General features: G+C 40.4%; 1 long non-coding RNA gene across 1 annotated transcript in view; it reads right to left on the bottom strand.

Annotated features, from left to right (window-relative positions):
* LOC145511189 (uncharacterized) overlaps positions 1–19,948 on the bottom strand; it is a 42,430-nt gene extending 22,482 nt beyond the window's left edge. The window contains exons 1-6 of the long non-coding RNA XR_014057606.1: positions 19,345–19,948; positions 18,207–19,082; positions 17,353–17,787; positions 4,627–5,645; positions 4,147–4,221; positions 3,430–3,628 (exon numbers count right to left, since the gene is read on the bottom strand). This is a non-coding gene — a long non-coding RNA (uncharacterized LOC145511189). The remainder of the gene's footprint in view (positions 1–3,429; positions 3,629–4,146; positions 4,222–4,626; positions 5,646–17,352; positions 17,788–18,206; positions 19,083–19,344) is intronic.
* Positions 19,949–24,185: the final 4,237 nt, after the last annotated feature.

Below are 24,185 nucleotides of genomic sequence, written 5' to 3'. Positions count from 1 at the left end.
AGACACAGGCAATTTGTTGGGAACAAGAATCCTGAGATCTGTAGTTGCCTACATTTGGTGAAAGGAAAGCACCTTCTTTTCTGCCCAGTACTCAGGGCTGGGAGCAGGAGGAGACTCCATCTAGGGAAGGGAGGACAGGAGGGAACGGATTTAAGAGGGTGTTGTCCCTAAAGTGCTCGCAGCGGGTGCTGTTGGCGATGTTCAGCTCTGCAGGCCAGCCCCCGCAGGGAACTGTACTCTGAAGAAGGGGAATTCAAGGGTTTCCAAAGGCCGTATGTTGTAATGGAAGACGAGGGCATGAACTCTGGAATCGTACAGACCTAGGCAAGAATTCCAGCTACTCTGCTCACCAGCTTTATGCTTTCTCATATGTAAAAATAAACCCAAGACAGAGAAGAGGGCAGAAAAGGAGATGGAGAAAGATAGACCCTGATAATGCTGTCTGGTATCCTAGATCCAGCTGTGAAGCTGAATAATAAGCCAAGTTGGGGGATGGTTCAGAATCAAGATTATTACAGAGTATGTACAAGCCGCCTCTCCTGGGACTGTCTTGAACACCTGGACAGGTGCTTTTGCTTCCAGTAATTCTTGTCCCTGATCCTATTCATGGAGGTGGAGAAAAGCCAGATATATTCTAAAGGCCAGGAACACTAGACACCAGCAGGGCATATCAGTTACGCTGCCTAAGCCATGAGAGATCTAGAAAATTTCTAAGCATTTCTATAGTGAAACTTTCAAGAGCAACTCTCAGAAAAGAAGTCATCGTAAAAGCATTATGCTGTCGAATCAGCAGCAGTACCTACTATTAATCGAGCTCTGCTTTTCAATACAGGCAGAAATAAAGTGAGAGTCTGACTGTGATGCTCCATTATGGAACCTGCCCAGAGGAGAATGTGGAAGGAAAAGGCACTGCTAGCAAGGAAGCCAAATGGGCTGTTCTCCAGCATTCTACAAACCCTAACTTCCTGTGAGCTCTACCAGTCTTCATGATAAGACCATGTACCCAGTGGTCTACAGCAGGGGGGCATCAGTAGAGACTGAAAACCCAGAGTTTCTCTCCTTTAATTCTCTACCAGTGTACCTTATAATTTTCTTTCATTACACTTACCATGATATGAAATTATGCAGTTATTTATTTCTTATCAGTTTGGGGGGTGGGGTGGGGTGGTCTCAACCTTGCCTACACATAAATATTACTTGGGGATCTTTGGAAAGTACTAATTCCTGGATCCCCCTCCATCCCCCAGATGCAGGAGATCTGGGATAAGACCAGGAGCTTTCAAATCTCCACCAGGAGATTCCAGTGCACAGCCAAGTACACCAGACTTGAAAGTAAGTTTCATGAAACCAGGACTGAGTCTAGTGTATTTAGAGCTCCATCTTCAGCATCGAGCCAGGGCTAAGCACTGAATCCTTAATGAATATTTGCTGTATGAAGGAGTGAATGAGTCAGCCCCCCTCTTCTGTGTTCACGTAGCATCTGACTTTCATCTCCCCATCTCAGTACCTAAGAAAGTGCCTGCCTCATAGTTGGTGCCTGTATTAAATGTTTTGCTCCAGGGAAGAATAAATTTAAACCTCACTCTCTTCATCTGTAAAATGGGGATGTTCTTTGCTTCCATGCAGACAGGGCAGGTGGTGCTTTGTGAACTTTCAGCTCAGTGAGACATAAAGGCTTTTCTACCTGTTGGCAGAAACTTTGATGTTATGAGAACAGCATGGTGCAAATCAGAAACCTTAGTCTGCACCAGAGCAAAGACAGCAATAAATGCCTCCTGCTTAGGTCAGATTTAAAAAACATCTGTTGGGGTTTATCTCTTCTCTTGCTATTCTTTGTTGGTATGGCTGTGCTAGCGGCCACATTTTACCATACTTGTTTTTTAACCACTCAGCTTTCCACAGGTCGTAAAGACTAAAAACAGGATCATTCAAGAGGTACATGGATCTGCTCTATTATCATAATCTCGAGTCCTCTGTCTTTATAAAGGCAAGGAGCCAAAACGGACGAGCCAAGGAGACAAATATCAGAACATATCCGCCATCTTTCTATCTTGCCTTTCTTCTTTGGCTCAGCCACTAGAGCATCTAGTCAGGTTACCATGGTTACTATTAATACACATGATGGGCAGAGGGTCTGGAGGAACTGTCTGGAAGGTGTGCCTATATCTTCTGAAATATCCCTAGACGGGTAAATGCCTCCTGCAACTCAACTGAACCTGTCTCTTTTATGCATCTGAAAGGAAAAAAAAAACTGCCTCTGGGTTTTTCTTTCAAATTTAAATTTTTTTCCATCAATGTCATACACACACGTGGTTTAAAATGTCAAAATCACTAGAAGACTTACAATCAAATCAGAAGCTGACTTTCCTGTCTCTCCCTACTCTAAAAAGCAACCAATTTTCACTTTTTTAGCTGTATACTCTGCACTTCCCACCATATTAGATTTTCACCCAAAATCCTATGATCCTTGATTTCTTGATCATGGACATTATCTAAATCTATTATATAAAAATGCAAGTCAGCACCTTCAAGTCTCCCCTACATACACCCTCCACTTTTATTCTGCCTCTCTCCCATCATCAACATTTTTTGTTAAATCCAGTGTTTATTATGATGAGGTAAATATGTTCATGACTAAGCTAAATCTAACTAAGAATGCCATTCTTTTTCCTTATACAGCTTTTTATTTCTTGAAGGAGTAATTCATTGCTTAATTTTCAGTTGTTGGCACTGAGAATTTGGTTAGTTACTTTTCCATGTTCCAAATTTTTTTTAATTTTTTAAAAATTTATTTGTCTGTGGTGAGATCTTTGGCTGTGACCTGTGAGCTCTTAGATGTGGAATGTGGAATCTAGTTCCCTGACCAGGGATCGAACCTGGGCTCCCAGTATTGGGAATGCAAAGTCTTAGCCACTGGACCACCAGGGAAGTCCCTCCATGTTCCAAATTTTCTAAAAAAAATTTATAACCACTTTAAATAATATTTCTTCACAAATGAGCACTCCATAAATCTCATTAATTAATTTATTAATATTTCGCGGAGAGACACTTCTGCAGCCCTCACTCGCTTGCTTTAGCCTGAGCTCATTGAAATTCTGCCCACAGCACAGCTCTCACACTGCCTCAACTGCTTCAGCTCACTTGGGTGTGGACCTTCTGTTCTGGATCCTATATCTTCTCTCTTGATATGCTCCCTTCCTACAAAAAGCTAGCTTGAAAGTAAAAACTTTGAGGATTTGCATGTTTGAAAGCATCAGTTCAGTACAGTTCAGTCACTCAGTCGTGTCCGACTCTTTGCAACCGCATGGACTGCAGCACACCAGGCCTCCCTGTCCATCACCGACTCCTGGAGTTTACCCAAACTCATGTCCATTGAGTTGGTGATGCCATCCAACCATGTCATCCTCTATCGTCCCCTTCTTCTCCTACCTTCAATCTTTCCCAGCATCAGGGTCTTTTCTAATGAGTCAGTTCTTCCCATCAGGTGGCCAAAATATTGGAGTTTCAGCTTCAACATCAGTCCTTCCGATGAACACTCAGGACTGATCTCCTTGAGAATGGACTGGTTGGATCTCCTTGCAGTCCCAGGGACTCTATATTTATCCTAATATCCTAACCTCATGCTTAACTGGAAGAGCAAGAGAATTTTAAGTTAAAGACCTAGATATTGAAGAATTGAATTTTGAAAGCATTGGTCCATTTTCTCCTAACTCTCAGCGTTACTATTAAGACTATCACCCATATACCGTATCTTTTTCATACGACCTGGTTTCTCTCCCTCTCTCACCTCTCCCCACCTCTTCCTCCCTCTCCCTTCTCCTTCCCTCTCTGTGGCCCTTCTTTTTCGTCTCTATCATGCATGTGCTTTTAGGATCTTTTCTTTAATCTCTTCTGGAGTTTCACATAAAATTCGTGTTGGTTTAAGTCTGTTTTGGATCTTCTGGTGGACACTTACAATTTGGAAACTGAAGTTTTCTTCTATCTTGGGAAATATTCTTATGGTACTTTTGAAAATGTTAATTTTAGGCTAATTGTATATCTACATGCATTCATAAGAAAGAATACAGAGATACTGTTTACCTTTTACCCACTTCCTCCAATGGTGATATCTTGCAAAACTACAGTACTATAGCACAGTGGCCTTACCAGGTGGCTCAGTGGCAAAGAATCTGCCTGCCATGCAGGAGACATGGATTTGATTCCTGGGTCTGAAAGATTCCCCTGGGGAAGGAAATGGCAACCCACTGCAGTATTCTTGTCTGGGAAACCCCATGGTCAGAGGAGCCTGGTGGGCTACAGTCCATGGGGTCGAAAAGAGTCAGATACAACTGAGCGACTGAGCACACACACGTGCACAATAATACAGTCAGGATATTAACAGTGATGCAGTAATGAGGGCCACAGAGATCCTTCATGCGGCCCTTTTCTAAGCTACATCCACTTCCCTCTGCCCCCTACCCCTTTGTTAATCACTGCTTACCATTATATTATTCCCCGTTTGTATAATTGTGATTTATCAAGAAGGGTATATAAGTGGAATCACATGCTGTATAACCTTTTAATATTGGCTTTTCTCACTCAGCATAATCCTCTGGGGATTCGTTCAGGTTATTTCAAGTCACTTACCCTCTCAAAGGTTCGGTTCCTCATTTGTAAACACAGGATGATATCGCATTTGCATAGAAGCTCTGTGACATAAGTGAAACAATGGATATGAAATGCACATGTGGTATTTGGCACAAAGGAGGAGGAAAATTTAATGACAGCGTCACTATTGTATTGTGTGGGGTTTTTAGCTCCAGCTATATGTAATTGCATTTTCTTGGCACATTTTTTTTGCTGAAGAATTGGCTTGTCTGAGAGGCTGGCCAGTGTGTGAGATCAAGAAATAAATCCATCAACTGCTTCCAGTTCCTTGGATCTTAGGAATAGAGATAAAATGCTAGTGGATGAGGTCATGAGAGCTTCAGAAAACTGTAAATGTGTGCTTCCCCAGGTTCTGAGCTCAAAAGTTCTTTGGAAGACTCCAGGCATGTCCCCTTCCTCTGGGGAAAGAAAGGATTCCGTGAGCCCAAGGTAACCAACCACCACTGCCTCTAGCAAGGAGGCCAGGAGAGCAAGGAGGTCTATTCTCGCAGAGTCCTGGTGATTTTAGGTTTAATACAGAAAGATATACTTGCTATGCCTTTGATGTTTGTGAAGGCATTTCCCATACTCTTGTAGCCTGAGGCCATCACAGAGTTCAAAGGATGGAGTCGATTTATTGACTCAGACATCAGGAGGGTCTTTATATTCAGCTCCAGATATTCATTTTTCAGGGAAAAATGAAATGTTTTGCTTTTTAACCAAGATAAAATAGAAGCTGTGCAGATTTCTGAGACCTTGGGGTTTGGCGATGAAGTGAAAGCAGTTCTTGGGATTTTTAACTACTTCCACATCCTCATGTGGTTATGTGGAGTAACCATAGAAGCATGAGAAAGGCCACCAGACCCATGAGTGTCTGCCCTGATGTCTGAGTTTCTACCACTTGAAAATGCCTCCTATGGAAAGACAATATGGTTCTGGAGAGAAAGACAGAGGGATGAATTTCATCTCTGCAGCTTGCTGGCTGTGTCAGCTGGGCCTCCTGGATGTGGTTTCCTCACCTTAAAAACAGAGAATGATGACAATACTTGCACACAGAACCTGCTTATGTGCATATGAACATGCATATTAAAGCATTTTAGGAGTGACGAGAAAGCAATTCAGCTTTTAGCCGGCTGTTAGAATGTTATCCTTGGTATTAACAGCAGTTCTGAAAAGAGCAGGGTTCTCATTATTCACTTTCACAGAAAAGAAAACTGAGGCCCAGAGAGCTAATTAACCCATTCTTTGTCACCCTGCTAGATTTTGTGGGTTTTCCTGCTGCGGATGTTACTGTTAATTCTCATAATTTCTGAGAATTACCCATGAGATACAAATGTCACCATTCTAGTTACCTTGAGTTTTTTTTTCAGCCCTTACCTCTCTGGCTTAAACATTCTTCTCAAGTTTTATGGATAATAGACCCAAAAGAATCATATAAAATCACTTCTGTGTCTACTATGAAAGTACCATTTAATGTATTGTTTATTATGTCATTAAAAGACTCATATACTGTATCAGGTAATAAATTCCTTTAAGAATGTCATGTCAGGAAATAAATTTGTACTGCTTTAATAACTGATATCCTTTCTTCTAATAGATAAGAACATTTCAATCTATCACATTTTCTCTTTTGTCTCTGCCACCAAAAAGTATCTAAACCACATATATACACTGTTGATACTATGTATAAAATAGATAACTAATGAGAATCTACTGTATAGCTCAGGAAACTCTTCTCAGTGCTCTGTGGTGACCTAGAAAGGTAAGAAATACAAAGAGAGGGGATATATGTATACATGTAGCTGATTTACTTTGCTATACAGTAGAAACAAATACAGCATTGTAAAGCAACTATACACCAATAAAAATTAATTTTAAAAAAATATGGCATTTAAGCCCCAAATTATAGTTGCCATCTTGAGTCACATTTTTCTGTAAAAATCTTCCTATGTGAATAAAAATCTGTCTTTTCTCTTACTAAAATAAGTAAATAAATAAAATTTTTAAATAAAATATTTTAAAATTACAAACGAAACCAAAACAATGTCTAACCACTTGAAATCTACCTTTTTTTCATATTTGCTCATTAATTTTTTTATTCATTAACCAGGTATTTAATTTGATAAATACATATCTTCTGTCCTAGACATTGTGCTGAGGGCTAAGACTACAGCAATGAAAGAAATATATATATATATGTATATATATGTACATATATATACATATATATATTTCTTCTCTCTTAAAGCTTCTATTTTGCAGAGAATATACATCAATAATATTAATAATACATATATATAGTACATAAAATATTGATAAATACTATCCAGAAATAGTGGAATATATATATATTAGAAGAATATATAAACAATGGGAAATACGTGTATTTGGGAATACACAGACATGCATATATTATATATGTATGCATATAATATACATGTACAGTATATATACATATATTACATTTATATAAATTTCTTCTCTCAGAGCTTGTATTTTGTGGAGAATATACATCAATAATAAACATATATAGTACATAAAATACTGATCAATGCTACTCAGAAAAAGTGCAGAGAAGAGAAAAAAAGCTTCAGAATGGAGGAGGGGAGGTGATAGGCTGCCATTTTAACAGGGTGTCAGGAAAGTTATCATAAAGGCAGTGATACTTCTCCAATTGCCTACTATGTCCTAGCCAGTTTAGATCAGGCCAAGCTTCTCCCAAAAGACAGCAGAAAAAAAAAACAGATAATTATTTTTAAAGTATTCTGTTTGAAGGAATTAGCGACCTACTTCGCTTGAAGGGCTACGATTCGAGAGAGAAGAGAATTACAGAAAAGTGAGCCCTACATTCTGTCTCTGCTTGAGATATTTACTCATTAGTAAATGATGACCAAGAGGCAAAGAAACCAAGGAAAAACTTTGCTGAGGGTTCAGTCATATCAAGGGCGAGAGAGAAAATATTGTAGTTCAAAACATGCCAAAGAGCAGGGCTGTGGTATATAGCACAGGTTTTCAGTTGGGACCACTGAAGCTCTACTCCCTGGGAACAGGTATATTGGAAATTTGCCAGCTTCCACAAAGACTGAAGACACTGCTTCCACTCAGCTCAATATCAGATTGGTTTACTACCATCTTAATCCCTAAGTACTTGCAAGAGGAAAATAATTTCCTCCCAGAGTCTCATGAAAGTTCTTGAATTTTTTCACACACAATAGCTGGAATTCAGTGAAATTTACCAGGCATATTAAGAGACAGAACCAAAAGCACTAGAAAAAAAGCACCCAATAGTAATAGACTCCCAAAAAGATCCAAAAGTAAATTTTAAATAACTGAAAAATAAGTGACCAGGAAGGAAATTTGACCAGGAAACTGGAAAGTAGTTAAAAAATAATTAAATAGAAGTTCTAATATTTAAAATATAGTATCTGGATTTAAGAATGTAATAGATTGATTTAACAGAAAACTAGGGAGAGAAAAATAAAGAAATAATGAACTACAAGGCATGTCAATAGAAAATATTCAGACTAAATGATGGTGAGACCAAAGGGTGAAAAACACAGAAAAACAGAATAGAATACATTTGACACATGACCAAAAGATTTCACAGTAATTAAGGTCCCAGAAAGAAAGGACAGAAGAAAAATCAGTTAAAGACAGTATTTGAAAAGATAGTGACTGTAGACTTTCCACCACTAATGAGCTAAGGAAACAAATCAAGCCATTGATTCTTGAGCAAAGACCTGAGATAGCTGAGGGTGGACTCATGAAGGTATTTAGGGAAAGTATACTCTGGGCATACTAACATAAATTCAAACATAAGTTCAAACATAAATTAAGTCAAAGAGGTGAAGATCAGGTACAGTCTTGTTGAAGCCTTTAACATATTTAGCTTTTATTTAATATGACATGGTTTTATATTTATATATATAGATATAGAAGTCACTCAGTTGTGTCCGGCTATCTGTGACCCCATGGACTGTAGCCAACCAGGATCCTCTGTCCATTGGTTTTTCCAGGCAAGGGTACTGGAGTAGGTTGCCATTTCCCTCTCCAGGGGGTCTTCCTGACCCAGGCATCAAACCCAGGTCTCCCACATTGCAGGCAGACACTTTACCATCTGAGCTACCAGGGAAGCCTATGGTAAACCCCTTTCTCAAAAGAAGAAAGAAGCCATAATCTGACTTATCTCTGAAAAATCAACTACCATGAAGAGAACAAGTTTCTCATTATTCCTTGCATTAGTTTTCTATCATTGCATAATAGCTGGCTCAAATTAAGTGGCTTAAAATAACACACCTTTATTATCTCACAGTTCTGTAGGTCAGAATTTTAGGCAGGCTCATTTAGGCTGCAGAGAAGGCAATGGCAACCCACTCCAGTACTCTTGCCTGGAAAATCCCATGGACGGAGGAGCCTGGTAGGCTACAGTCCACGGGGTCGCTAAGAGTCGGACACCACTGAGTGACTTCACTTTCACTTTTCACTTTCATGCACCGGAGAAGGAAATGGCAACCCATTCCAGTATTCTTGCCTGGAGAATCCCGGGGACGGCGGAGCCTGGTGGGCTGCCGTCTATGGGGTCACACAGAGTTGGACACGACTAAAGCGACTTAGCAGCAGCAGCAGCAGCAGCATTTAGGCTATCTGCTTGGGGTCTCAGAAGGCTGAAATCAAGGCATGAGCCAGACTGAAATTTTATCGGTACACTCTAGGGATGCATTTGCTCCCAAGGTTTTTCAGATTATTGGCTGATTCAGATCCTTGTGGTTGTAGGACTGAGATACTCATTTACTTGCTGGCAGACTCTCAGTTCCTAATAGCTGAAGGCATCCGTTGCTTTTTGCCCCATCTATCTTCAAAGTGAGGAATGACACAGCCTATTCCCCTTATTTTTTTTTTATTTTAAATTAGTTATTTATCTATTTTTTAACTTTACAATATTGTATTTGTTTTGCCATACATTGACATGAATCCACCATGGGTGTACATGTTTTCCCCTTCCATAACCCCCCTCCCACCTCCCTCCCCATCAGGAGAAAACTTTCTGCTTTTAAAAGACCTAATTGATTTAGTAAGGCCACCCAATTAATATCCATATGTTAAGGTCAACTGATTTGAGACATTAATTATATCTGCAAAAGCCCTTCATAACCGTACCTAAATTAATGTTTGGTTGAATAGCCAGGGACTGAAACTTCGAGAGGACATCGTTAGAATTCTGCTCACATTTCTAGTTTTCAAATGAGCAAAATGAGATACAGGGAAGTTGTGACCTGTCTAACATCACATTACTAATTATAATTGCTATTGCTTTTTTGTTTCTGGCCAAAATATTAATGGACTAGGTATGGAAAGAAGGCAGGAGAAAAGAACCTAGTTAGAGTTCTATTACTATTCAGGCTAAAGATGAGTGTGGTGTCACTGAGGGTGGTAATAGTAGAGATTATAAGGAGCAATTAGTTCTGGATAGATATTGAATGTGTAGTAAATAAGAGCTGATGATGGACTGGATGTGGAATCTGAAAGGAGGTGCCAAGATGACTCCAAGGTTTTGGTCTGAACAAAAGGAAGGACTTTTAATGAGAATATATTTACTAAGTTTGGGAAGTCTGCAGGATGAACAGGTTTGTTGGGGGAAGATCTGGTTTTAGACATGTTAAATTAAGATGTCTCAGGCATTCAAATGAGATGTCTAGTAGTGTATAAATTTGGAATTCAGGGGAGGTTGTCAGTGGATAGATGATATTTAAAACTCTGAGACTAGACAAAATCACAATAAGAATATAAGTATCATTAAAGAAGAGCTCCAGAAACTGAGCCCAGGATACTCAATATTTAAAGGTTAGGAAAAGAGAAGGAACTCTCAAAAGGTAATAAAGAAGGAGCAGCCACTTATGTAAGAGGAAATTCAAGAAAGTATGGTGAGTCAGAAAGAGAAAAACAAATATTGCATATTAATGCATCTATATGGAATCTAGAAAAATGGTACTGGTGAACCTATTTGCAGGGAAGGAATGGAGACGCAGATGTAGATAATGGACTTGTGGACACAGCAGGGGAAGAAGAGGGTGGGATGAACTGAAAAAGCAGCACTGACCTTTATACGCTATTGTGTGTAAAATAGAGAGCTAGTGGGAAGCTACTATTCGCTATAACACAGGGAGCCCAGCCTGGCACTCTGATGACCTAGAGGGGTGGGATGGGGGAGGCGAGAGGGCTCAACATGAAGAGGACATGTATATAATTGTGACTGATTCATGTTATCGTACGGCAGAAACAAACACAACATTTTAAAGCAATTTTCCTCCAATTAAAAAATTTAAAAAAATAAAGTATGGTGTCCCAGAAGCCAAGTTAAAGTATTGTACTAAGGAAGGAGTGAGAAGTCATCTGGGTGAAAAAATGCTGAAAGGTAAAGTAAGACGAGAACTCAGAACTGTCCGTTATTTAACAATACAGAGACTATTGGAAACCTTCAAAAAAAATTTTTTTTGATATAGGGATGAGGGTACAAGCCTTACTGGAGTAAGCTCCAAGAAATAATGGAGAGAGATACTTTGATGAATGTGAATATAGACATCTCTTTTTCATTGATTTGTTGTTAAAAACAAAAACAATCAGAGAATTTAGGCCTAAGATATATAAAAGAGGGAAAGAGCATCGCTTCACTCTTAACAACAAGAATAAGTGGGATAACATACAAAATTATGGCTTTCTTGAACTCATCAGACAGCTGAGGTCACGGGACTAACAAGTAACGTGAAATCCAAGGAAAGACAGACCTGGAAACCTGGCTCACGTGTGGCAGACCTCAGAAGACAGAGATGCTGGGCCCGCTGCATGCGTGCTAAGTCTCTTCAGTCGTGTCTGACTGTTTGCGATCTTATGGACTGTAGCCCACCAGGCTCCTCGTTCCATGGGATTCTCCAGGCGTGAATACTGGAGTGGGTTGCCATGCCTCCCTCCAGGAATCCTCCCGATCCAGGGATCGAACCCGTGTCTCCTGAATCTCTTGCATTGACAGGTGGGTTCTTTACCACTAGCGCCACCTGGGAACTTAGGCACCATACAAGCAGCTAAAAGAGCCAACAAACTGCTAAAGGCTGGATGTGGGCTAGTATGAGAACGGAAAACCCAAAAGTGGAATTGCTGGATCAAGTACAGCTCTGTTCAGTTCTGTTTTTAGTTTTTTGAGGAAATCTCCCTACTGTTTTCCATAGTGGCTGCACCAATTTACATCCCCACGAACAGTGCCCAAGGGCTGGCTTCTCTCCACATCCTTTCCAGCACTTGCTATTTGTTGTCTTTTTGGTAAGTCATTCTGACAGGTGTCAGGAGGTATCTCATTGTGCTTTTGATTTGCATTTTCCTGATAATTAAGGAAGTTGAGCATCTTTGCAAGTGCCTGTTGGCCATTTGTCTGTCTTCTTTAGAAAAATACCTATTCAAATGCTCTGCCCATTTTGTAATCTGATTTTGATTTTTTGCTATTAAGTTGTCTGGGTCTTTCATACATTTTGGACATTAACACCTTATCATATATAGTTTGTCATTATTTTCTCCTTTTCAGTAGGTTTTTTTCCCCTATTCAGTATATTTACTTTAATCTGATTACTGTGTAAGAAACTTTTGTTTTAAACCATCTTAAATTTTTTAGCGAAGGAGGAAACTTGGAATACATAAATATATTATTTTTCAGTTTAACAATTCTCACTTCAAGTTCTGGTAAAACTGAGCATGGATAAGGTAATTTTGGTAAAGAAGAGAGAGGAACAAGAGATCAAAAGCAAGTTACTCCCTCAGAACGTAGACTCATTCTGTAGGTGGAAGGGAGGCATGCATTACAGGATCCTGGACAACCAGGAAGAAGTTTAAAATCTCCAGGTTCCTATTCAGCAAACAGCCATTGGGTTTCTACCATGCTGCTGCTGCTGTAAGTCGCTTCAGTCATGTCCGACTCGTCGCGACCCCATGGACTGCAGCCCACCAGGCTCCTCCGTCCATGGGATTTTCCAGGCAAGAGTACTGGAGTGGGGTGCCATTGCCTTCTCTGGTTTCTACCATGTGCCAGACGCAATAAACTAACTCAGACCTTGTTCAGTGGTTAAGGAATTTAAGAGCAAAATACTGCCCTGAAAGGGACAAAATCTCTCTTTACCTGTTTGTTAGCTGAAAAATTGGGGCAAGCATACATGCTTTCCTACCTCAAAAGGCCTTTCTGAATATCATTTGACAATTATAAACAGCAAAGCCTTGCACAGAAATTAGATATTTTATGGGATTAAATGCCAGCTAAATCTACTTCCAACCCTGACTCCTAGGTTTCCATGATTGTATGAGAATAGGTGATCAGACTGAAAGCAGAGCCTTTGTACATGAGTATGATTTTCAGGTCATCCAGAGAGGATGAACAATCCCTTCGCTCAGATCTTCCTGTGGGCTGACTACAATTTCTCATTTATGTGTCAACTCAAATGCCAACTACTTAGAGAGGCTTTCCTGAATTACCCAGTCTAAAATATCCCCCACCCCAACCATTTCTATCTTAATAAAAATTTATCTCTATATAAATGACACATTTGTAACTGTTTCTTATTTATGCCTGTATACCTCTCCTGTATAAAAACAGCTCCAGGGGCTTCCTTGGTGGTCTGGTGGATAAGACTCTGAACTCCCAATGCAGGGGACCCAGGTTCAATACCTTGTCAGAGAACTAGATCCACATGCTGTAACTAAGAGTTCACATGCTGCAACTAAAGATCCTGTATGCTGCAATTAACACCCAGAGAAGCCAAATAAATAAATAAGTAGATAAATATTTTTTAAAAAAAAGAGAAGAAGAAAGAACAAAAACTCCATGCAAGCAGGACATTTGTCTGTCTTCCTCACCTTTGTGAGTGACTAAATGAATGAGAAAATGAATTAAAAGACCGAACACAGGCTTTGGAGTAAGACCGACCTACATTCAAACCTGGCTAAACTTGGGAAAGTTAACTGAACTTTCATTAGCCCCAGTTTCGTTATTGGGAAATGCAAATAATAATTCTTCCCTGAGGGTTATTCCAAAGATGATAACAAGTGCAATCAGGATGTGTAAAATACCTGATATTCTTAACAAGTAACAGCTCCAGCTTCAATTATGAGGTGATACCCAGTTGGCCAAAGGAAAGGAAATCAAAAAGGAGCTTCAGTCATGCATTCTCATCTGAAAGCAGGCTCGCAGTGGTTCTGGACGAGCCCATGGGAGAGTGGGGTTCCATAGAGCAGCTCTGCTGCAGCCAGCTGTCTTACCAGCTCCTTGCCCTTTCTCTTCTTTGAATGACTGGGACTCCATCTGTGTGCCTTCCTGTCCTGTTGCATGTCTCGGTATGGTCCAGACTGCTGGACCGTTCTCCTCCTCCTTCCCCTCACCTGCTCCCCACTCCTGCCAAGCAAGGGGGCTTATCTTACAGCCTCTTTATTACAGACCCACACCATCCAATGTAGTAACCACTGCTCATGTGTCACTGGTGAGCACCTGAAATGTGGCCAGTGCCACTGATGAATCACATTTTTTGTTTTAATTAATTTAAATATAAATTTGTAAAAGTGATATTCAATTCAGCTGTTGGAAAATTTGTAAGGATGTTTGAAATAACCCAGGTTGTGAATCCACTCTTTCTACAGCAAGTTGCAGGAAATTTAAGTAAAAATCAAGTCATTCCAATGAAAAGTTAAGAGTCCAAAGAGAGATGTGCTAAATATGTTAAAATACACACATTTCAAAGGCTTAGTCTAAAAAGAGAATATAGAGCTTCTGGGCTGGTGAACACATGGAGATTCAGGGAGAGTGATGCACTCAGGGGTTGGAGAGCATCAAAGCTCCCTGCCCTGCCCCCATACATTGCCCAGTGAATCTCTTCTATCTGCTGTTCCCAAGTTATATCTTTTACAATACATCAGTCATCTAGTATGAAAATGTTTATCTGAGTTTGATGACCCACTCTAGCAAATTAATCCAACATAAGTGGTTGTTGGAACCTTGTCTCTACAACCGCGCCATCAGAAGCACGGGTAACAATTCTGGACTTGCTATTAGTATCTGATGTGAGGGCTGGGGAGGGGCAACAGTCTTGTAGGACTAAGCCCTGTGGGATCTGATGCTATCTCTAGGTATACAGTGTCAGAATTGAGTTGAATTGTAAGACATTCAGCTGGAGTCAGAAAATTGCTTGGTGTTGGGGGGGGTTGAGGGTGGAGACTGTACACCTTGTATTTAAAATCATAGATATTGTTTGTAATTGCAAAATGTTAGAACACCTAACACATAGAATGGTTGAGATAAGTATGGCATATCCATATGATGAAGGGCTCTGAAGCTGCAATTAAGAATAGGAAATCTTTGGGAATTCCTTGGTGGTCCAGTGGTTAGGACTTTGAGCTTCCACAGTTGTCGGCCCAGGTTTAATCCCTGGTCAGGGGAACTAAGATCCCGCAAGCTGAGCAGCATAGCTTAAAAAAAAAAAAAAAAAATGAGAAATCTGTGTTCCAATATGGAGAGATTTCCAGGATGTCCTTTTAAGTCAAAACTAGCAAAGTGCCAAAGATTATCTATAGTGTGGACCCTTCCAATAGGAAAGGAAGGAATTTTTTTTTTTTAATTTCTACAGTGTTGTGCTGATTTCTGACACACAGCAAGGCAAATCAGCCATGATTAAACAAACATCCCCTCCCTCCCTATTATCTCTCCCCTCCCCCATTCCATCCCTCCAGGTCATTCTTTAAAAGTATACTTGCTCATTTTTGAAAAAGGATAGGATAAGGACAGGAAAAATTAACCAGAAACTACTAAGGGAACAGACCAAAACAGAGTATAAAGACTGCTGGACTAGGAGCTGAGTAGTAGGAAGTGAGGAGGAGGCAGACACTTCTGTCTGTCTATCTCTTAGTACAGCTTATGACTTTTAGGAACATGCCAAATAATGAAAATCAACCACAATGGAGATACCCCTCCTGAAAAAGGGGAATGTAAAATATCTTAAAATGAATTTTGCCCGTTTCTTTGTACTTTTAAAAATATGGCTGCTAGAAATGTTTAAGTTATAACTGTGACTTGCCCTTCATGCCTATTGGGCAGCTCTACTGTCTGCGACAAGATCCTGAAAAGCTGAAGCTTGTCTTAGGCATATGTGTTGCCCCCATGCCCAGCTGGGAGGGAAGCTGGTACAGAGAAGGGGCTCCAGGGAGGATCCCTGTAAATTTCTCCAAGCCCCAAGGACCAGGCCAGCCTTCTTGTTCCCAGAATCCTCCAGTGGCATTCAATCTTCCCTGGAATAATGCAAGCTCAGGGCTTGCCAGCTGGCAGCACACTACCTGGAAGGCACTGCTCTTTATAGCTGATGCCATCCGTAGGAAGTAATAGTCCCTTGGAATTCTCAGAAGGGTTTGCCTCTCGATGAGAGCCCAGCCCAGTTGGGAAAGAGAAGACCAATTTGTGAGTATTTTTAGGCCATCCGATGTACAGTCAGGAGTGCTGAAATTCAGATCTAGTCTCCCCCAGGAGACTGAGCACAGCTGCAAAGTCAAAAGTGGGCTTTTGCATGAGGAAAACTAATTAGCTTCCCCATCAACAGTCTCCATGAAGAAAGTCAGTGCTTGGGTCTGTCTGAGGGAAAGAGGGATGACCTGGGCACTGAGGAGGGTTCCCCAGAAGTTGATATAAGCAGCCGTTTCTTGCGAGTTTGGAGGGAGCTGCTTAGGGATTAGATTTCCATCTCATTATCTTATTCTCTCACTGGTCATTTATGAACTTTGCTTAGTGCTAATTGAGAAAATTATGGGAAAAAATGCCTTGTGTGAGAGTGCCCCCTGCCACAAAACAATTTGGAATTCTCTTGGTTCTGAGGAATTTATTTGTAATCTTGGGTCTCCACACAAAGACTCAGAGACAGGTAGCCTCTGGTCTCTTCCTTTTCATCCAAATTATGTCCAGTGAATTCAGTGAAAAACAACTTGGCAGGAAGTTCTTCACTCTAATCCATGATGGGCAGCGTTTCCCATTGACTGGGTTCACTGAGAACCACGGGCAGTGGAAAAGCACTGAACACTAGTCTGGAGACGGTGGCACTAATTAACTGTTCTTGGGCACAGAGATCTTGTTATCATGTCTGGAGCAAGCAACAGTTTTAACAATCAGTGGAATGTCCTGGCACCTCTGACAACATCATAAGGGTGCTCACATCTCATCTTTCAAACTGCCTAACTCACATGCTCATGTGTGGGCGCACACATCATATACCATAGTATTTTTTATAAAGCAATTTGTGGTTGGGTCTTTCTCTTTTTCTTCTTTTAAATCAAATTTTATTGAAGTATAATTACTATACAATGTTAATTTCTGCCATGCAACAAAGTGAATCAGCTATAAATCCCCTCTTTTCTGGATTTCTTCCCCATTTAGGTCACCACAGAGCATTGAGTAGAGTTCCCTGTACTATACAGTAGGTTCTCATTAATTATCTGTTTTATACATCCTATCAGTAGTTTACATGTGTCAATCCTAATCTCCCAGTTCATCCAACCTCCCCCCTTGTTATCCATACATGTTTGTTTTCTCTGTCTGTGTCTCTTATTTCTGCTTTGTAAATAAGATCATCTCTACCATTTTTCTAGATTCCACATACATGCATTAGTATACCATATTTGTTTTTCTCTTATAAAGCACTTTAACAGCTTGTATAAACTTACCATAGAACTTATCATTATAACATCATTCAGTTCAATTCAGTTCAGTTCAGTTGCTCAGTCGTGTCTGACTCTTTGCGATTCCCTGGACTGCTGCACGCCAGGCTTCCCTGTCCATCATTAACTCCCGGAGTTTGCTCAAACTCATGTCCATTGAGTCGGTAATGCCATCCAGTCATCTCATCCTCTGCCATCCCCTTCTCCTCCTGCCTTTGACCTTTCCCAGCATCGGGGTCTTTTCCAATGTATGAATTCTTCGCATCAGGTGGCCAAAGTATTGGAGCTTCAGCTTCAGCATCAGTCCTTCCAATGAATATTCAGGGCTAATTTCCTTTAAGATTGACTGGTTTGATCTCCTTGCAGTCCAAGGAACTCTCAAGAATCTTTTCCAACACCACAGTTCAAATGCATCCATCAAACTATCTGCTATTATCATTCCTATTCTCAAAAGAAGAAACAGGATCAGAAAGGTTCATTGATTTATCTGAGTCACAGAAAGACAGTGGCAAGGAGGACTACATGCATGTCATCCAACACCTAGGCTTAGCATTGCTTCCCTATATAACACTCTATCTTCAATAGTCATTCAACAAAGACCTATTCAGTGACTACTAACAACTGTGTATCTGCCATGTGCTATATGTTTTCCATACATCAGCTTATTTATTCCTCAAACAGTTGTATGAAATATGTAAACCTCAGGGAAGTTCACCAGACTTCCAGTAAATGACAGTGGATTGAAATAAGCTTGTATTTTTCTCCATGCTAGTATTCCACTGAAATAGTGATGAATGACATTTTTGAAAGGTCACCTATGAGTCAGCTTATTAATACATGTCAAATTTTCCTTTCTTTACCTGGATTACCTCATTTCAGTTCAGCTCAGTTGCTCAGTTGTGTCCGACTCTTTGCAAACCAATGAACCACAGCATGCCAGGCCTCCCTGTCCATCACCAACTCCCAGAGTCCACCCAAACCCATGTCCATTGAGTCAGTGATGCCATCCAACCATCTCATCCTCTGTCGTCCCCTTCTCCTCCTGCCCTCAATCTTTCCCAGCATCAGGGTCTTTTCCAACGAGTCAATTCTTCGCATCAGGTGGCCAAAGTATTGGAGTTTCAGCTTCAACATAGGTCCTTCCAATGACTATTCAGGACTGATTTCCTTTAGGATGGACTGGTTGGATCTCCTGGCAGTCCAAGGGACTCTCAAGGGTCTTCTCCAGTACCACAGTTCAAAAGCATCAATTCTTCGGCGCTCAGCTTTCTTTATACTCCAACTCTCACATCCATACATGACCACTGGAAAAACCATAGCCTTGACTAGACAGACCTTTGTTGACAAAGTAATGTCTCTGTTTTTCAATATGCTGTCTATGTGGGTCATAACTTTCCTTCCAAGGAGTAAGCGTCTTTTAATTTCATGGCTGCAGTCACCATCTGCAGTGATATTGGAGCCCAAAAAAATAAAGTCAGCCACTGTTTCCACTGTTTCCGCATCTATTTGCCATAAAGTGATGGGACCAGATGCCATGATCTTAGTTTTCTGAATGTTGAGTTTTAAGCCAACTTTTTCACTCTCCTCTTTCACTTTCATCAAGAAGCTCTTTAGTTCTTCCTCACTTTCTGCCATAAGGGTGGTGTCATCTGCATAGCTGAGGTTGTTAATATTTCTCCCAGCAATCTTGATTCCAGCTTGTGCTTCCTCCAGCCCAGGGTTTCTCATGATGTACTCTGCATATAAGTTAAATGAGCAGGGTGACAATATACCTCATTACTTCATTTAAGGTTCACAAAATCCTACAAGGAAAGTCTAATTATTATCCTTGCTTTACAGATTAAAAACCGTGGCAGAGCGATGCCGACTCATTTGCCTAAAGATTTACAAGTAAAAAGCAGTGGCGCTTTCTGAGCACAGCATCTGCAGACTCTGTTCTCTCAACTTCTACAATTGTACAGAAGGAAAAAACATTTAAACTCACAATGAAGATACTACCTGCAAAAAATCCTTTCGCAGTTAAGGAATTTCATTCAAGTCCCGGGAAATGGCATGGAGAAAGGTGATTGATGGCACAAGGTGCATGGAGACTCAGCTGTGTGCATTAGCAGAGTGACATGCGCATGAGAAACCGATAACCTGTAACACAAAACTTTGGAGAAGTCCAAGAGTGGGAGTGGTAGGTGAGACCGCTAGGAGGTTGAAACCAAGGTTCAGTAAGATAGGGGGCTGCAACCAGAGACACTAGCTAAAAAACTGGGCTCAGAATAGTTTCCCTTCCTCCTCATCCACACCCTCTGTGCGCAGAGCCCTGTCATCCAGCTGTGTAACCCACCTTCCTAACCTCACGCCTCCCCTTCAGGCGGAACATCTGGTTATTCTTTTTAACTGAAAATTTTGAGTGATCCCTCCTCCCAAAGGATCCCTAGTTGCGAATTTAGGATTCTCCGAGCATAACAGCTAAAAATATAAAGAGCTTTACAAAACCGTATGAAAGGAAGGAGACACAGCTCCATGGCCTAATATTTTACTAACAGGTTATCACACTTTAAAGCATGACTATAAAGAAAAGTCTCTAAAAGCTTCCACAAGAAAAGTTCTCATTTTAAGATGGCAGAGTAAATCCATTTCAGCCATCTACCTCTTCCAAAATTTCCCCCCAATAACAATAAGAAGTAGAAAAAATCAATGCATTTCTTCTTCAAAGAAACTAAGAGACATCTTAACACACTCACTATATGAGAAGATAGACTACAGATGGAGAAAAACAAGTGACTTAGCAGAGAGAACATGTCAACCCTAAGTGCCTGCAAAGAGAGGAATCAACTCAATTCACCCCTCCAGGAACAGAGAAAGGCTTGAAAACTAACAGGACCAGGTATCAAAAGAGGCTCAAATGAGAAGGGTAGGGTGGGCAGCTAAACACAGAAAAGTGGTTGAGAAGTTCCAATATTAACAATTTAGACCCATGGGTCCCTGTCCCAACCCCTATCTTACCCTCTAAGACACCATGGTTTGTTTTTCTTCTCCTTGAGGCTATACTCTGCTGAAAATAGGTTAAAAGTAAGCTCTTGTATATATAAATGAGATAGGGTTGGTGAGAAGCCCCTTAATTTGAGGATTATTGCATGATACAGTGGGAAAGAATCCAGCTGACGGTGCAGGAGACTCAAGAGACTCAGGTTTGATCCCCTGGAGGAGGAAATAGCAACTCACTCCAGTATTCTTGCCTGGAGAATCTCATGGACAGAGGAGCCTGGTGGATACAGTCCATGGGTTTGCAAAGACTCAGACACCACTGAAGCACAGAGCACAGAGCCCTACAGGAAAACAAACCTAAAAAGCAGGAAAGACTTGCAAATCTCAAATGCAAATTGTCCTCTGGCCTCTACTGGCCTTCTTTGGAGATCACCAGTGCACTCAGGGTCTGCATCTGGATTTAAACACCTTACTCATAAAGATGAACAGACAATTAATTCCAAAAAATCAGGGAAAACATCCTACTTGATAAAAGAACTCTGAACAAAGAGGCAACAGAATTAATGTAGAGAGCACGAAAAACTTCAAAGAAAATGTAACTACTATGCACAGAGAAATAAGGGGCAATATTATAATCTAGAAATCAAAAAAAAAAAAAATGCAATCACAAAAAAGTACATTCAGAGAATAACTAAGGCATTAGTGGTTCAGTGGTAGAGTTCTCGCCTCCCATTCAGAGAATAAGTTAGAATTCCTGGAAATTAAAAATATGATTACTCAATTTTTTAAAAAAGATTCAAAAAAAGTGCTTTACATTAAAGTCAAGAAAGTTTCCCAGGAAGTAGAATAAAAGGACAAGCAGGGGTGGGAGGAGAAAGGAAAAACAAGAAAATTAAAAGATTAATCCAAGAGGTTGAACATCCTAATGATGAGAGTCTCCAGAGAGATCAGAGAAAATAGGAGGATATTATCATAGAAAAACATGCAAGAACATTTCCTGGAATGGAGATACAAAAATTCTCCCTGAGTCATAAGTAAAAAAAATATAAATATATATGTCCCAAGTCCTAAACTAAAGTTCTCTTCAGTCACTTAGTCGTGTCTGACTCTTTGTAACCCCATGAACTGCAACACACCAGGCTTCCTTGTCCATCACCAACTCCCAGAGCTTACTCAAACCTACATCCATCAAGTCGGTGAGACCATCCAACCATCTGTCGTCCCCTTCTCCTCCTTTCTTCAATCTTTCCCAGCATCAGGGTCTTTTCCAATGAGTCTGCTGAAGCTGAAACTCCAATACTTCGGCCACCTGATGTGAAGCATAAACTAACGTGTATCACTGTAAAACTTAGAACAAAAGAAGATCCTAAATTCTCCTCAATTTTTCTCCTCAATTACCAGTTGTATTTTTTTACTTGCAATTCTGTTATCCCTTTGATAACAGCAATGCTTTACTTTTTACCCTTGACTTGGAATTATTAGCTCACTAAAAAACATTTTTGAATTTCATTTTATAAGAATCTATAAATACATATTTTTCTCTCTATCTTTTTATCTATGTCCTGTCAGTTTTTATATGTCTTAACTTCTTTTTTCCTATGGTGTATTTCTTTTAACTTATGTAATATGTAGCTTCTCATTTTGAATATCCCAATAGAAGTTGATTCTTAGAAGCCTGTTTATTATTAATTTCTAATTTAATCATACTGTGAACAGATAACACACATTAAATTATATTAAAAATATGGGAATATGAATGGCATTGGACTTCTTCATAGGAACATAAGGGAGCTAAGAAAATGGAGCAATTACTTCAAACTTCTAAGAGAAAATAATTTAGACATTTCCCAGATTGTAAATCAATGTAGTGTTACTTGCTCAGTCATGTCCGACTCTTTTTGACCCCACGGACTGCAGCCCACCAAGCTCCTCTGTCCATGGAATTCTCCAGGCAAGAATACTGGAGCAGGTTGCCATTTCCTTCTCCACAGGATCTTCCCGACCCAGGGATCAAACCCTGGTCTCTTGAATTGTGGGTGGATTCTTTACCATCTGAGCCACCAGGGAATCAATGAGAGCACTAAGAAAAGAAATGTTTTAACATGTCACGACTCAAAAATTTAATTCCTACTCACTTACGCTTTCTCAGGAAGTTACTGGCGGAGATGTTCCAATTAAACAGGGAGGTAAACCAAGGAATGGAAAACCCATTGCAGGGGAGTAGGGAAGGGAACCCTAAGGATGATGGTGGGTGGATTTCTAGCATACAGCTAAGGATCTATTTAGAGAGCAATGGGTCCCCGATAGAATCAGGAGGATGGAGGCGCCAAGAGGCTACAAGAGAAAATTAGAATATATAGAGTATTTGATGGGTTTGATGACGTGGAAAATTAACACAGCTTTACATAATTTAATAGATATTATAGGGTGTGAGAAAACAATCAAATGATAAGAGCAAACACATCAATAGCATCTACTCTTTTCCAGGCATTATTCCAATTATTTTACATATATGAACTAAGTAAATAGAAAAACAGGTAATTATTAACTCCTGGAAAAGCTAAAATCTTTGTTAAAAAACGAAGTGTCATAATTGTGCATTACTAGGCTCAGCAGTGGGCGGTGTATATAATTATAACAATAAAGCCACTTAAGGACTTCCCTGATGGTCCAGTGGGTAAGAATCCACATGCTGTGGGGCGACTAAGCCCACGTGGCACAGCTACTGAGCCCTCGAGCTGCAGGTGCTGAAGCCCATGAGCCTAGAGCCCATGCCCCACAGCAAGAGAAGCCACTGCAGAGAAGCCCACACACCGCAGCAAAGACTCATCTTCACTCACCGAAACTAGAAAAAAAGCCCGAGCAGCAATGAAGACCCAGCACACCCAAAGAGAAAAACAAATAAAATTTTAAAGAATAAATAAAGCCACTTCACATACATTTGCATTTTTTTTAATGTGATATGACTATTTTGAGAGAATAAACTAGAAAAGGTTAAAAAATAACAATTTCTCACTTACTATCGTTAGAGAAAATCCATAAAATATGCCTGAAATTTACTTCAGTATGACCCCATCTTCAGTTAACTAATTACATCTGCAGTAATTTCATTCCCAAATAAGGTCACATTCTGAGTTGCCAGGGATTAGAATTTAGATATTAATATATCTTTGGGGGAGGAAACACAATTCAATGAGGGCTTCCCCAGTGGTTCAGTGGTAAAGAATCTGCTTGCAATGCAGGAACCACAGGAGATGCAGGTTCGATCCCTGAGTTGGGAAGATCTCCTGGAGAAGGAAATGGCAACCCACTCCAGTATTCTTGCCTGGGAAATCCCACAGACAGAGGAGCTTGGTAGGCTACAGTCCATAGGGTCACAAAGAGTTGGACATGACTGAAGTGACTTAGCACTCATGCACACACAATTCAAGGCATAATGGGCTCCCAGAAAATGGATAATCACCAGAATAGTGGTGGGTGCCTTGTCAGTAACACCGAATGCTAGAGAACCAGGGAGTACATCCTAAAGACTGAAGTTAAGTCTCTTCCAATCCTAACTAAATTGACTAGGAAATAAGTGTATCTTCACACAGTCAAGGGCTCTGAAAATTTACCTGCCTTACGGGACATAAAGAAGGATGTGTTTCAGCAAAATAAGGAAGTAACCCAAGAAATAGGAAAATGTGGAATTCAGGAAACAGAGACCCCCAGTCAGCAGGGTACAAAAGGTGTCCAGGATGGTAGCCATGCCACACAGAAGGAAACCTGGATCCGTCTAGAAAGGATGGTCATGATTTTACTAATAATTAAAATGCTTAGTAGAGGGACTTCCCGGGTGGTCCAGTGTTTGAGACTTCATC

Source organism: Giraffa tippelskirchi, chromosome 6 (assembly GCF_054371585.1).
Source record: "Giraffa tippelskirchi isolate mGirTip1 chromosome 6, T2T-mGirTip1v1.2.pri, whole genome shotgun sequence".
NCBI classification, from domain to species: Eukaryota; Metazoa; Chordata; class Mammalia; order Artiodactyla; family Giraffidae; genus Giraffa; species Giraffa tippelskirchi.
This window is presented reverse-complemented; position numbering and strand designations above follow the sequence as displayed.